Genomic DNA, 16,467 nt, shown 5'->3' with positions numbered 1-16,467 from the left:
CAATGGAACATAAAATGATAAATTCTGGAAAGTGGAGGAAATCAGGACATTTTTACATGGCTGATGGGACTGTGGCACCACTATGACAGCGGCTCTCAACCTGCGGGTCACGACACTTTTGGTGGTGGAACAACCCTTTCATAGGGGTCACTTGATTCATAACAGTAGCAAAATGACAGTTATGAAGAAGCAACGAAAATAATTTTATGATTGGGGGGGCGGGTCACCACAACATGAGAAACTGTATGAAAGGGCGCGGCATTAGGAAGGTTGAGAACCACTGCTTATGGAAACCAGTATGACACTTCTTTAAACAAACGCAAATACATGAACCTGATATTGTAGCAATAGCTCTACTTCATACTCTCAAGACATAAGACTACATCATGAACAGACATATGTACACCTATGTTTATTGCAGCAATTTTCGTAATAGCAAAACATGGAAATATCTCAAACCCCCAATTAGAGAGGAATGGATAAACAAACTGGTATATCCATACAATGGAATATTATGCATCAATAATAAACAATGACAACTCTCTTAAACCACGCAAGACATGGCAAAGCTAGAGAACATTATGCTTAGGAAACAGTCAATTGTACAAAGATAAATATTTAATAACACCATTATGATATTGAAAACCAAAGAAAAGAACAGTGGTTTATACAGCAGAAGGAAAGATTTGATGGCTAGAGGAGGTCATGGACGGTGGCTAAACAGGGAGATAGGAGGGGTAGGATATTGAGGAGAGCTGGAGGAAGGATAGGGTGGGGGGAAGAGACCCCCAAACCCCAATGCCAATGAGTCAATGCTGACTCATAGGTACCCCCTTCCCCCTCTGGGTTTCTGAAACTATAACTGGTTATGGGAGTATCAAGCCCAATCTTTCTCCCCCAGAGCTGCTGATGGTTTTGAACTGCTGACCATGCAGATCACAGGTAGCCACTATGCCAGCAGGGCTCCTGGAGGGAATGGGGGGAAGAAAAGAATCACATACCCGTATGTGGTGGGATTAAAGTAGTGGTTCTCAACCTGTGGGTCACGACCCCTTTGGCAGGTGTCGAACGCCCCTTTCACAGTAGCAATATTACAGTTATGAAATAGCAATGAAAATAACGTTATGGTTGGGGGTCATCACAAATAAGGAACTGTATTAAAGGGTCGTGGCATTAGGAATGTTGAGAACCACTGGCTTAAAGGGTATATTGTTCATTTCATATCTTGAGATGAGATGTGTAAATATTTCCAGTGTGTTTCTTTAAAAACAGCAATAACAAATATCCTTCGGGATTCCTCATGCCTCAATCCTAAATAGCTACAAACAAAGAAAATAATAATTACCAATGGGCATGGAAGAAGCCTCCCTAACTCAGGGGTTATGCCTTAGTTTGGAAGTATCAGTCACTCCGCTGCAGAACGGTGATAGACAATACTTTCTACTTTTTCAAAGAGTCTTAGAGACCCATAAGGGCAGTTCTACCCTGTCCTGTAGGTTGCTATGAGTTGGGATCAGTTTGAAGGCTGTGAGTTTGGTTTTGGTTTCTAGAGAATTGATAGGGAACTTTGAGGGGACGTGAGGAGCTAGTAATGAGTACAAGGAAGAAGAAACCACTCTGAAATTGCGATGATGGCACAACTCTTCTTAATATTATTGAATTATTAAAATATATATGTAAAATACTTTTACCAGCAGAGCACTGTCTCATCAGCAGTTGGGTGTGGGCTTGGCTATGTCACTAACTAGTTATGTGATCTTAAGAAAGTCTCTTAACCTTCCTAGAGCTGAGTTGTAAAATGGAGAATTGGAACCATATCATTCCTACAACCCTTCTCAACTCCAAAGTTCTGTACTTCAATAAACAGAAGAATGAACCTCATCCTACATTAAGCCATTGTGTAATGATTTTCTGAGGCTTGGGAGTCTATCTCCTTCTGGAACCAAACCTGTGTTGGTCATGGTGATCACACAACCCGTAGAGATGCAAATGCCACACTTGCACCTTGCAGTCTGAGAACAATGGTGCAAATAAAGGGGTACCTATCAGTGGATGCCCTGGATAAGTTTAGAAAGATTTTGAAATTGAATCTGATAGCTCTTTAAAGACTTGAATCTGGAATATCCAGTTATTCATGTTCCTTTTGAAACATCTTTAAAACATATCAGCTAAAATAAGGTTTAAATCTGTTATGAAAACCAGGCAGGCTTCGGGAAATAAGACTGTTTTTAATATAAGTTGAATGAACTACTTCATGAGAATGAAGACTGACTTAAATGTTTAGGAAGCTATTTCAGCATCAACTCTAGTGGAATTCTCTGCTCACTTCAGCTACTTCTTCAAAGAGCTGAGTATGCGGAGCAGACAAAGGAGAGTGATGCAATTCAAGTCTAGGTAAAGCAGCACATTAATGAGTGCTGCCTCTGTTCTGGCCATAGAATTGAATAGGTATACATACTATGCATATTAGAAATGCTTTGGAATCATACAACGTGGAAGCAGTTGCAGTGATTTCCATATATTTAGGATACTTTCCACAAAGCACACCATTATTCTAGTATCACGCCCTGGTCCTGTTGTTTTTAGACGATACAGGAAAAGATAGGGGAAAGATGAATTTAGTGCGATGAACTACCTAAAGCTTGTTGGGAGGGACTTAATGGCTCTTCAGATCATTCCAGAAAATAGGTGTAGAGTTTTTCCATGCTAGTTTTCTTTGAGGGAGACACATTATGGTCTAAAACCTGTTAAGTTGGTAGTTAATTAAAAGAAAAGGGGGTTGGTGCTTTAAGGACAGTGATATAAAGGTTCTGTAAAAGTGATAAGAAAATTCCAGGATCTGAAGATAAACCTGGAATTCAAAATATACTAATGGAAGCTAGTTGGAAGATCCTCACTGAACTCAAATACAGCCCTCTTGAATTCCCTAACTGAGTAACTCTCATTTTATAAGCAAGGATGATTTCATTTGGTGTGTTACAGAGACTAACATCAAGATAAAGTGCACTCTATTAACCTTCATATTTTGGGGTCTTAGCACAAAACCGAGAGATTTGTGCAACTAGATCTAATTCCATCATGAAATAGCCAGACACTGGGATGAATCTTGTTGTGCTATGACTGGATGACTGAAGATGACGATGGTCTAAAAACTATAGTCTTAAAAGACACAATTCATCCTTGCATGAAAGCAGGGATTTAGTGAGAATATAACGATCGGTGGTATGAGGAGTTTTAAAGGGTTCCTTTCCATTTCTTAAAGACATAACTCATCATTTTCGACATTCATGATTCAGTTCATGCCTTATCCCTGCCTAGTGAAAGAATTACTCTATTCTGAAGCCATACAACAGGGATGTGAAAGACTTGTACATAGAAGAATATAAAACACTGCTGAAATAAATTTAAAAAGAACTAAATAAATGTAAGGACATTCTGTGTTCATGTATTAGAAAACATTTTTAAGATGAAAATATGACTCAAAGTGATCTATAGAGTCAATGTAACTCCATTAAAAATTCAGCAACTGCTTTTGCAGAAATGGAAAGGCTATTTTATGTTGTAATGTTACTGCAATGGGGTCCTGTATAAAAAACATACTTTGGAAAAAAATTACAAGAACTCAGCTTTTAATTTCAAAGCGTAGACACAAAGGGAACAGAAATAAACCTAAACATCTATGGTTAATTGACTTTCAGAAAGAGTGCTAAGTTCATCCAATGGGGAGAGAAAAAGTCTTTAATAAACACTGCTGGAACAATTAGATTTGTACATGAAAGATTTAGAAACTAGCCCCATATCTCATACCATACACAAAAGTTAACTCAAAATGGATCAGTGACCTAAATGTAAGATCTAAAACCACAATACTTTTAGAAGAAAACCTAGTGGAGTGGGTAATGTTTTGGATGTAGTTTTTAACAATGGACGCTTAGATATGATATCAAAAGCATTATCAACAAAATAAAAAATAAATTAGCCTTTGTTAAAATTAAGAAAACACATTTGTGCATCAAAGGACTTTATCAAGAAAGCAAAGAGACAATTTAAAGAACTGGAGAAACTTATGGGAACCACATGAGGAGATGCACAAAGTTTGTGGAACAAAAGAATGAAAAGGTAATAAAAGTATCCACAAACTTTTTGAAGCCCCGTTATATATCAGATAAGAGTTTTAATATATAAATTATATAAAGAACTGTAACAACAACAAAAAGAAATAACTGAATAAAAATGGACAAATAACTTGATCAGACATTCTGCCAAGAAAGAAATACAAAAGCTACAAAATGACATGAAAATATACCTAAGGTCATTGATATTATAAAGCAACAAATCAAAACAACAGTGTGATACCAATTCACACTTATGAGTATGGCTCTCAAGGGGCCCTGGTGATATAATGTTTAGGGTGATTTGGAACCACCAGTCGCTTTGTGGGAGAAAGAGATAGCAGCCAGTTTTCATAAAGGTTTCTATCACAGTCTAAGAAAATTACTCTGTCTTATATAGTTTCTCTGAGTCAGGTCCATCACTGTCTGTCAGTTTGTTTACTGTGGTGGCTTGTGTGTTGCTCTGATATTGGAAACTATGTTACTGATATTTCAAATGCCAGCAGGGTTACCCAAAGAAAACTGGTTCCAGCAGAGTTGACTGTGGAACAGATCATCAGTCCCTCATATTCAGGTTGAAGTTGAAGAAAATTGAAACAAGTCCACGAAAATCAAAATAGCACCATGAGTATATCCCATTTGCAATTCAGGAACAGATTCAATGCACAGAGCACTAATGACAGATGAAATCAAGAGCCCCATCGATAAAGAAATCAAAAGTTCATTAAAAAGGCAGGAAGAAGGAAAAGAGCAAAGTGTGAGTCAGAAGAGACTCGGAATCTTGCTCTCAATCACAGAGCAACTGAGGCAAATGGAAGAAAGGATGAAGTCAAAATACTGAACAGGAAATTTCAAAGTGAAACTTGAGAAGACAAAGAAAGTATTGATGGAATATGTAAATACTCAGAACTAGAAAACCAAAAGGAGAAACACACTCAGCAAATCTTAAATGGAAAGAATTTTTAAAAAAATTCAAGTAGAGTTGCAATATTGATAAATTCCAGGACAAAATATTGAGTGAAGCAGGAAACATCAAAGAAGATGGAAAAAAGACAGTTACTGTACCAAAGAGAACTAGTCCACAGTTCACCATTTTAAGATGTAGCATATGAGCAAGAACCAATATCCAGCTATACTGAAAGATTAGCCCAAAACAAGGCTCCAGGAATTGATAGAATTCCTATTGAAATGTTTTCACAAGCTGATGAAGCACTGGAAGAACTCACTCATCTATGCCAGGAAAATTGAAGATAGCTACTTATCCAAGTGACTGGAAAAGATCAATATTTGAACCCATTCCAAAGAAAGGTGACTCAAAAAATGCTCAACTTATAGGATAATATCACTGATATCACATGCAAATAGATTTTTTGAAGCTTATCCAACAACATACATCCAACAATAGCAGTGCGGTAACAGGAGCCTCCAGAGGATCAGGCTGGATTCAGAAGAGCGTACGGAACAAAGGATCTCATTGCTGATGTCAGATGAATCTTGGCTGAAAGCAGAGAATACCAGAAAGTATCTAGTTGTGTTTTATTGATTATGCAAAGGCATTCAACTGTGTGGATGATAACAAGCTATGGACAGCCTTGAGAAGAATGGGAATTCATAACACTTCATTGCGCTCACGAAGAACCTGTACACGAATCAAGAAGCAGTTATGTGAACAGAGCAAAAGAATGCAGGAGCATTTGAAATCCGGCAAAGTGTCTATCAGGGTTGTATCTTCTAACCATATTTATTCAATCTGTACGTTGATCGAATAATCAGAGGAGTGGCTTATATGAAGAAGAATGTAGCATCAGAATTGGAGGAAGACTTCTTTACAATTCTGTGATACATAATGTAACAAATTTGCTTCCTGAAAGTGTGGAGAACTTGAAGCACTTGCTGATGAAGATGCAGGATTGCAGCCTTCACTATGGACTACAACTCAATGTAAAGAGCACCAAATCCTCACAACTGGACTAACGAGAACATGTTGAAGTTGTTAAGGAGTTAATCTTACTTGAATCCACAATCAATACTCGTGGAAACAGCGGTCAGAGCTCAAAAGACACATTGCATTGGGTAACCCTGCTGCACGAGATCTCTTGTGAGTGTTGAAAAGCAAGGATGTTACTTTGAGGACTATGGTATATCATACCCAATTTTGGTATTTTCCATTTATCTGACAGTTGGACATTGAATAAGGAAGACCAAAGAAGTATCAATGCATTTGAATTATGATGTTGGCAAAAATTACTGAATGTAGCATGGACATCCAGAAGAACAAGCAGATCTGTCTTGGAAGTACAGTCAGAAAGGATGGGGAGACTTTGTCTAACGTACTTTAAATGTACACCAGGAGAGAGAGATCCGCCCCTGGAGAAGGACATCATACTTGGTAAAGGAGACGCCAGCTAAAAGGAGGAAGGTCCTTAATGAGACGGATTGACACAGTAACTGCAACAATGGGTTCCGGTGTGGGGACAGTTTTGAGGCTGGTGCAGGTCCAGGTGGTGGTGTTTCATACTGTCCTGCATAGGGTTCTTATGAGTCAAGTGCAAGTAGACGGCAAGTTGTAGGCTGGCTATGATCAGACATCACCAGTCTTTGTCAGTTTTTAGCATTGTGGTGGATTGCACGGTGCTGTGATGTTGGAAGTTATGTCAGTGGCCTTTCAGATACCAGCAAGGTCATGCTTGGTGAACAAGTTTCAGTTAAGCTTCCAGACAAAGGATGGACTATAAAGAAGGAACAGGCTGTCTGCAATTTGTTGATTAACCATTTAAAATATTCAGAACAACAATGGAACATGGTCTGATAGAGCATCAGAAGATAAGTCCAATTGGAAGACACTCCAGTACAACTGAGGAAGAGCTGCCTCCTCAAAGTAGTCATTGTTAAAGGTGTGAATGGAGTAAACCTTTCACAAAGGTTCAGCAGCTGATGGGACATGACTCAAAAGGAGAAAAGGTTGCTGCAAAATTCCATTAATAATCAGAATTGGAAGGAATGAATATGAATCTAAGAAAAATACAAGTTGTGAAAATGAAATACAACGTAGAAAGATTTATATCCTGGGCACTAGTGCGTTGATTAGTGCCACTTTGAATTGGACAATCATGGTTTGGACTAGCTCTGGTGGTGTAACTGTTACTGTTGGTCTGCTAACCTAAAGGTTTATGGTTGGGAACCACCGGCTGCTCCTCAGGAGAAAGACAGACTTTCTCTTCCCAGAGAGAGTTACAGTCTCAGAAAGTGAATGGCAGAAGTGATGAAGTAAGAAGTTAAGGAGAAAATTTCAAAGGCAGTTCGAGAAGATCCAGTAAAGCATTTTAATAAAACGTGTCAAGACTTGGAGCTAGAAAACAAATAGAGAAGACACACTCTGTATAGCTTAAGCTGAGAGAACTAAAGGAAAATTTCAAATCTCAAATGATAATATTTAAGGATTCTATTGGCAAAATACTGATTGATGCAAGAATCATCAAAAGAAGATGGAAAGGACACACAGAGTCACTTTCTGAAGATAACTGGTGGACATATGTGTTCATCTGGGTAGACTAGAGAAACAAATCCATAGAAACTCATATGTCTATAAGAAAAAGGTTTATATACAAGAGTAGTTGAATATTGAGGAAACATCCCATCCCAGTCCAGATCAAGTCATAAGTCCAATATTAGTCCATATGTATGATACCAATGTATAAATTCCTCCTCAGACTCATGAAACACATGCAATGATGCCGAATGCAGGAAGATCACAGGCCAGAGGGTACAAAAAGTCTGTGGTGGTAGAAGCATCTAAGTGCTGGCAGGGGTCTCCATGTGGCTCTTCCATTTCCAGGGATGCAACAGGGTAGGTCCATGTGGCTTCTCCTCAGGGATGTCTCACAAGGAGTGAGCAGAGAGAGAGTCTGTCCTGCCTCCAGGGAGGAAATACCAGAATTCCCAGAATTCTCAGGAGAAGGCCATGCTCACACAGAGGCCTCATTGGCTCTAACCCGATTGACACGCTTAATCTTTTCAAGTCCCAAATTGACACCAGATTATATAACTACCACAACATGCAACCATTTTACGAGGTAGCAAATGTTCAGGAACTGGTGGTATTGAAGGACGAAGTCCAAGCTGCATTTAAAGTATTGTCAAAATAGCCTGGCTTCAGGAATTGGCAGAATAACCTTAGAAATATTTCAACAAACTGTTGGAGGGCTGCAAGTATTCATTGGTCTATGCCAGGAAATTTAGAAGACAGCTCCCTGACCTACCGATGGAAGAGACTCATATTTACTTGTTCCAACAGAACGGGGAAATTATCCAACAATATCATTAATACCACATGGAGGCAAATCTTCGCTGGAGACAATCCAGAAAAAAACAGCAGCGGTACATAAATTGAGAGCTGCCAAAATGTTATGCTGGATTCAGGTAAAGATATGGCATGAGAGATATCATTGCTGATGCCAACTGGATCTTGGATAAGATCAGAGCATATCAGAAAAATGTTTACTTGCATTTTATTGATTATGAAAAGGCATGCAACTATATGGATTATAGCCAACTAAGAAAACATTGCAAATAATGGGAATTCCAGAACATTTTATTGTGGTCGAACCTGAACATAGACCAAGAGGTGGTCATTGGAACAGAATTCAGCCTTCTGCACATACACACTCATCTTTACTTTTTCTTTGGACTGGAAATTCCATTGCTTTGTTCTATACTCTGGCTTCTGGACCTTATGCTGCTCCTCTGATTGTATAGCGGTTTCGTGGATCCCGGCGGTTCACTGCATGGGGATTTAGGGTCCAGAGTACATGCTCCACTCCTGTATTTTATAGGTAATGAGACTCCTTTTCCTGCTTCTCAGAGGGATAGTATTGTAGGGGATCCTGAATTATGAAATTATGCACAGGTGGATCCTATCAGTATCTTCCCCCACCTACTCATCAGACCCATGCAGGAAAAGGTCATTTGGTGGGAGTTAGAGATGTTGGCTAGAAGAACCATATTAAAAAAGCCACTCCCTCTGGACCATCGACTGCCAGAAAAACCAAAACAGCATATGTCTTGGAGGAAGAACAGCCAGAATTCTCCTTACAAGTGAGGACGGCAAGACTTCATCGCACATGTTTTGTCAGAGATACCCGTTCCTGGAGAGGACATCATGCTTGGTAAAGTAAAGGGTCAGTGTCAAATAGGAAGCCTCTCACTGAGATGGATTAACACCATGACAGCAACAATGGCTTATGATGAAGGTTTGGGGTGATTGGTAGAGAGTGCGTTCATAAAAGCCTGTCTACCTTAACTTGCCAACTTGATGGTGATGATTGTTTGTGGGTTGAGTACAACAATGGGACTTGCTCACAACCAAGTGTGTTGGGTGCAGGCGCTCTTTGTGAGGCTTTATGGATTTATTCGTTGGTGTGTACCACCACCACTAGTGAATATAACTGGCTTCGCCTCCAGATTTACCCTCTCCTGTGTGAGGGTCAGGATTCCTAGAGCTCGTTACTCTTTTCCTCTGCTCCACATCCTTGAAAACGACCTCCTGGGACCCGTTATCCTTGAATTCGGTGGGGAAAGGATAAAAACGGAAAGATTGTTGAATGTGTTAAGCACATCCAGATTCAATACCAGGGTGACCCCTTTAACTAAATTTAGTGTCCAATTATTCTCAAGCAGCTTGTACTCTGAAAAAACAATACAATCTTTGTGTTCAGATAAACAATACCCTTCCCTAGCCTGATTGCGGATCTCTGGTGGCATAGTGCTTGCACATTGGGCTGCTAACTGCAATGTCAGTAATTTGAAACCACCAGCTGCTCCTTGGGAGAAAGATAAGGCTTTCTAGTCCCTTAAAAAATCGAAGTCTTGGAAACTCATAAGGGGAGCTCTATTCTGTCCTATTGGGTCACTATGAGTTGGAATTGACTTGATGCCCATGGAATGCAGTGAACCTGGTTGCATCCCAGTAGTCCCTCTCACTTGTGCAATGTATTAAGCTGGGTTGACTAGAGAAACAAATCCAGTGACACTCATGTATGTGCAAGAGAGAGCTTTCTATCAAGAAGTAATTATGTATCAAGCAAGCATCCCAGCCCAGTCCAACTCAAGTACATAAATCTGATACTAGCCCATAAGTCCCTCTTCAGACTCACACAACCACATGCAATGACCCAGAATGCAGAAGTATCACCGGCTGGTGGGTGCAAAGTCTTGTGAATTCAATGGTGGTAGACGCATTCTGCAGGGGTCTGGCAGGTCTCCAGCAGGTCTCTGAGTGGCTTGCCAGTAGGAAGGTAAATTAGAGAGAGAAGCAGAGAGAGGGAGATTCCCAGGACCCTCCTTACGAGAATGCCATGCCCACAAGTTGGTACAATTAGACTGGGACCTGATTGACAGGCTAGACTCCACCCCTAGACTTCTATATATTCAGTTGACATGAAATTATGTAACTACCACATGCACCCATGGCAGAAAGAAACAGGTGTTATTCCAAGTGTCCCTGTGCCTTTTCATGGTCTATTGCATTACAGAAAACTCTGCTTTTGATCAAGCTGGAAACAAATGCTCACAAATCCTTACTAAGGCATCCTTGATTTTATGACAATCCTTATCTCATGGGGACCTTTCCCTTCCCCGTTTATCAACACTTGATTAACAGAAGCTAACTCAATTTTTGGTAATTTACAATCATGCCAGGTTTTAGGTCCCCTGATGTGATCTGTCTAGAGTTGCAGTCATAGCCTTTGCCCTTCCATTCAAGACCTAGACCCTATGCCCCCTAACAGGTTAGGGGCCCTTTTGGTCTTGCCCTGTGGCTCTATTCAGATGAATGTATCTTAGATTATTTTGGATTTTTTTACGTCTGCCTTACAAATTTGTAAGCACACCAACAATTCTGTTAAGCTTAAGAGAGCCTTCGAGCACATCTTAGCTAAAATTGGAACAGCATTTAGGTTTTTGGCTCCAGGATGGTGGTGGAGGGGTTGCTTATCAAAAAGCTTCCTTGTGAAACTTGACAGCTTCCACAGAAGACCTGACTCCTCCTTCCACTAAATAGTTTGAGCTTCTGCACTGCATATAGATTATTTTGCTAAGAGAGTTTTAGAACACAGAATGGTTTGAGACTTTTGACTAGCAAAACAAGTGTTTGTGCAGTAGTTAATACCTCTTGCTGTGCATATATTTCTTCTTCAAGAGAAGTTGAAATAAATGGCCCACACATTTCTAAGACCATGGACTGGTTACACAGTTTTAATCAGGGACCAGATCTAAATATTTTTGGGAGCCCAGTAAAATGAGGTCTTCCATCTGTGACATAGTTGTTACCTTTTCACAGTCCTAGGTTATTTGTTTATACAATTCCTATTTGGAATTTTTACATTTGGTACTTTGGGTAAGTTCATCTCTTTCAGATTATAGAAATGTTTCAGCAAAGACACTGTCCTTTCTCTCCTTGCCCCTATGAAAGAAGAGTCTGCTTTTCAGTCAATGCTCCTCTTAAGCTAAAAACAGTGACAAGAAAATGACCTTTTCCCACTGCTTGCATCAAGCTTTATGTAAATATTTGGAATCCAAACAGAAGTGGAGGGATTAATACAGATGCTTAAAAATTACATAGAACAGGACACAATCATTTGGGACAATACTAACTTCCTTCCTAGTAGTATTTCCCTTTTGAAAATTCTAGGAGGCTGTAAAACAAAGAAATCACAGCAACAGGAACAAAAGAAGCAAACAAGAGGCTGAGGAGACAGAATCAATTCCAATGAGATAATCTATTTTGCACCTGCCCCCCAAAAGACACATTGGCTCTTTAGATACCCTACTGCCAACCAGTGGTGTGGGTAATATCTGCCATTTAGTTTTCCCAGATTGTCATTTTAAGCCTACAAAAATTCTGAGAACATGTGCAAACATAATGCCAACCACAAACTACACATTTGCTTTATCCAGTCAGCACCAGAGTCTTTCCATTGGTTAAGAACTTTCCCAGTTTCTCTACCCATAAAAACCTTCTGGGAGCTATCTTTTAGTCTAAGTTCAGTAGGGCTCCTTTGCTTGGGCAATGAACTACGTCTTCCTCTTTTATTGCCAACTATTTTTGTCTCTATAACCCATGCTGGGTAAGACCAGAGGTATTTTCGTAACATGAATATCTTGGTAAAGTTAGTCAGCATTTTGCTTGTTCTAAATCCTGAATCCATCTCTTATTTGCTGATTTTTTGTTTTTGTGACTTGAGCTAGTTAGGCTGCCATCATCCCTGCTGACCTTGAAACCAACAGAATCCATACATCATGATCCATCGTCTGCTCTCTGATCTGCTGGCGAAGGGTTTGTCAACCTGTGAAGCTACTTGAGTCCGCGGAAGCCTCTTGTCTTGTATCTGACCCAAGACCTTAGAACTTGCCGGCCTCTACAGCCCTGTGAGCCACATCATGGAGAAAAATATCTATTTGTCTGTCCATCTACCTCTCTATCTATCATCTAACTAAATAAAATTTTCACTTGTTTTGGTTTTCTAGAAAATCCAGCCTAAGACAGATCCTTTAATAGTTCATCAATGTATATTATAATCAAATTTCTAAAACCAATGACAAAGAATCCCAAGAGTAACTTTTGGAAAGTGAAGTGTTCTTTGTAAAAAGAAGATTGATTTCTTGTTTCTTGGCAGAAATCATATGGGAAAAAAGCCAATTGGATGATATATATAGAATAATGGAAGAAAAAATTTCCCAGTCAAAATTAATGTTTTCAGAAAAAATTTCAAATACAATGTTGAATCTAGGACATCTCCATATAAACAGAAACTAAGTCAATTTGTAAAGGCCAGATCTACTTAATAAGAAATATTAAAAGGCATTTCTTAGGAAGAGAATGAGCATTATTAGACAATGTCCTGAGATTAAAACATATGACAGCTACAGCAAGAGAGCAACTCAGATAAAGAATTCTAAAAAAATAAAAATAAAAATGACAATATGGAATCAGAGGCATCAATCTATAAATCACTTCAAAAAAGGGAAATAAATAGTATATTTATAGAACTTCCATATGGAAATTAAATAAGGATGATATCAAAAAATAAAAAATGTTTAAATTTGGAAGTTAAAGGTGAATTTCAGAGTATTCACAAAGAAAATTAAACTTTCTTATCAAAATATAAAAGAAGGACATCACAGAGATTCAACACAAAATCAACAATGAAGGAAATTAAAAGAAAATACATCAACAAAGAAAACTCAGCACAGTAAATTAATTGAACAATGTAACTGTCAACACTACTCACAAAGAGTGCATAATGAAATGACAGCAATAAATTCATACCTGTCTGTAAACATGCTGAATGTAAAGGGTTTAAAAGAACTAATCAAGAAAAAGAGAGTGGGAGAATAGATTATAAAAAGCAAGACCCATAAATTTTTTCTACAAGAGACAAACTTTGAACACAAAATTATAAGCAACCTAAAAAGTAAAGGATGGAAAAATCAACAAAAACCACCATAAAAAACAAAGAATGATATTTTATGATTGAATGAACAATGCACTGAGATATACTTAATAATTGCTAGATAATTATGTATCCAACGCAGAACTCCAAAATACATAAAGCAAATTGTAACAATATTGAAAAAAGGATAGCTTTAGAGCCAAAGGCTCTTATACCGCTTTTAATAATTGACCAAACAACTCGTAAGAAACTCAACAAAGATACAGAAAATCTAAATAACACTGTGAACCAACTTGATCTCACAGACACACACAGAACACTCCTCCTGACAACAGTACAATACAGATTATTTTTCAGCGTATATGGATCAATCTCCTGAAAAAGATCACATTTGAGGCCACAAAGCATGCTTCAATAAATTGACAAATATTGAAATCATAAAATGCAACTATTTTGTATCATGACAAAAAGACTGGTGGCATGGGGTGTTACACCTTAGGCTGCTAACCTTAACGTCAGCAATTCAAACCTACCAACCGCTCCATTAGAGAAAGTTGAGGATTTTGGCTCCTGTAGAGATTTACAGTGTCAGAAAGCCTAGTGAGTAGTTCTACTCTGCCTTATACGGTTGCTATGAACTGGAATGAACTCAATGGCAATGGTTTCTGATCACAAAACAATAAAATTAGAAATAAATGGAGGAACCAACAAGGAAATAAATCTATTACAGGGGAATTAAATAAAATCTCTAGTTTTACTGTAAATCATATAATTAATAGTGACCATAATCCAAACTGAACTCATTGCTGTGGAGTTGATGCTGACTCCCACTGACCTTATATGGCTGAGTAGACCTGCCTCGTAGGGTTTCTATGGCTGTAAACTTTTTCTCCTTTGGAGAACCTGGTGGCTTAGCTGCCAAATGCTTAACCATTGTGTCATTAATATTGTGTACCTAATGTTGTTGTTGTTTGGTGCCATTGAGTCAGTTCCTACTCATAGCAACCTTATGAACAACGGAATGAAACAACACCCAGTCATGCCCCATCCTTACAATTATTCTTGTATTTAAGTCCATTTTTGAAACCGTGGTATGAATTCATATTGGGGAAGTTCTTCCTCTTATTATATGTCCCTCTCCTTTAACTAGCATGATCTCCTTCTTCAGGTACTGGTCGTCCCTGACAATGTGTCCAGAGTACATTGGACTAAGGTTCTTCATCCTAGTCTCAAAGGAGCGCTTTGACTCTACTTCTCCCAAGACAGATCTATTCTTCCTGTAGTCCACGGAACTGTCAATATTCTTTGCCAACATTATTGTTCAGATGCATTAATTTTTTCCTTATTCAATGTTCAACTTGCACATTATATGAGGCAATGGGAATACCGTGTGTTGTCAGGTACTCGGTGATCACTGCCAACCATTCTGACCAGGTTGTAATAGAAGGTCCCACATTGAATGTGTAAAAATATCAAACACTATTAACACATAAAAAAGTAAGTTCCTTTTAAAGACTTTTTTTAAGATTAGGAAAGAGAAAGTTTGATTTCACAGAAAAAAATTCACAAAATTGCCTTTGTTTTATGTAAAGACTGAGAAAGATAATTGCTGGTGTGTAGAAAGACTCTGGTGGAGCTTACCCAGGATTGTTTTTTTTTTTTTTTTGGTGTGGCTAAAGTAGTTTTGGCTTAGTTTCTCAAAACAGTCTCACAATATGCAGATGTTATCTTTCTAGAGAGTCAATAAGAAAAATGTCTTGCGTATCCCACAGAGCTGTTGCCACGATCTTAACTGTTAACACATCTGCTTTTGCTTCGACTGGACTCCTTCCACCTCTTGGCAGTCACTGCTTTGATTGTGCTTTGTCTTCCCAGTTGTGCTTGTACAGCCAGGTTTCCGTTCCTGTCACAATTTTGCAAAGAAATGTTTCACAATTTTCATCCTACTTGTTTAAAACTTTAATAGAAAGTTCTGCTCTTATTTGTAGATCATCTGGGTACAAAGATGTTGCTCAACGTGATTTTTTTCAGTCAGAATTGTGTCAGATGAAACTTTCTGTGGATAATTTTAGTTTTCCTCAATGAAGACATGAACAAGAATCATTTTTTCCTTGAAAATTGATGTAGATGGTTTTCCACTGTACTCTTCAGTGTCAGAATCATATCATTCCTTCTTAAAATGAATTAACAATGAACTATCGTTTTGTAAGGGGAATTGTTTCCATTAACTTTTCATAAAGCATCCATGATTTCACCATTCCACCCAAGTGTCCCCATAAATTCTTTCTTCAATCATAGCAGAATTCATGTTGCTCTGATTGGGGATCTTTAAGAACTAATGTCTTATCTTTCTTCATGCTCCATACTAGAACTTGTGTAGACATGTGATAACAAGTTTGTCTGAGTTTATCTTGGTGCCAAATTATAGAAATTCATGCATTGCTTTGCCCTTGGATTTTTGAAGACCAATTATATCCTGCCCCTCTCTTATAAGATATAAAAGATATTAAACAAATCAGCAAGCAGAGAAAGGGGAAAGAGACTCCATGCCATATGAAGATCATCCAGGAGCAGACTTTCAAAAAAGCAAAGACCTTCATCTGAAGCCAATAGAGAGAAAAAGTTTCTTTAAAGACAAAACCCTGAACTGAGATTTTTTTCTCCCTAAACTGTGAGAAAATAGATTTCTATTTTTCAAATCTACCATTTATGTTATTTAGTTTTAGTAACACTAGAAAACGAAGACAGTCCTCATCCATTGAGATAGTGTTGTTTTTTTCCTTTACAGGTCATTGGTACTCACTCAAAAGAGGAAACACAGTTTTCTGAGATGATGAAAAGTAAACCTGAAGCCCTTCCTTATTAGCAATATGTTCTGAGCACCTGTCCTGAGTAAGAAAATCCTA

This window comes from Tenrec ecaudatus, chromosome 8, assembly GCF_050624435.1.
Source record: "Tenrec ecaudatus isolate mTenEca1 chromosome 8, mTenEca1.hap1, whole genome shotgun sequence".
NCBI classification, from domain to species: domain Eukaryota; kingdom Metazoa; phylum Chordata; class Mammalia; order Afrosoricida; family Tenrecidae; genus Tenrec; species Tenrec ecaudatus.
Note: the sequence above shows the minus strand (reverse complement) of the source record.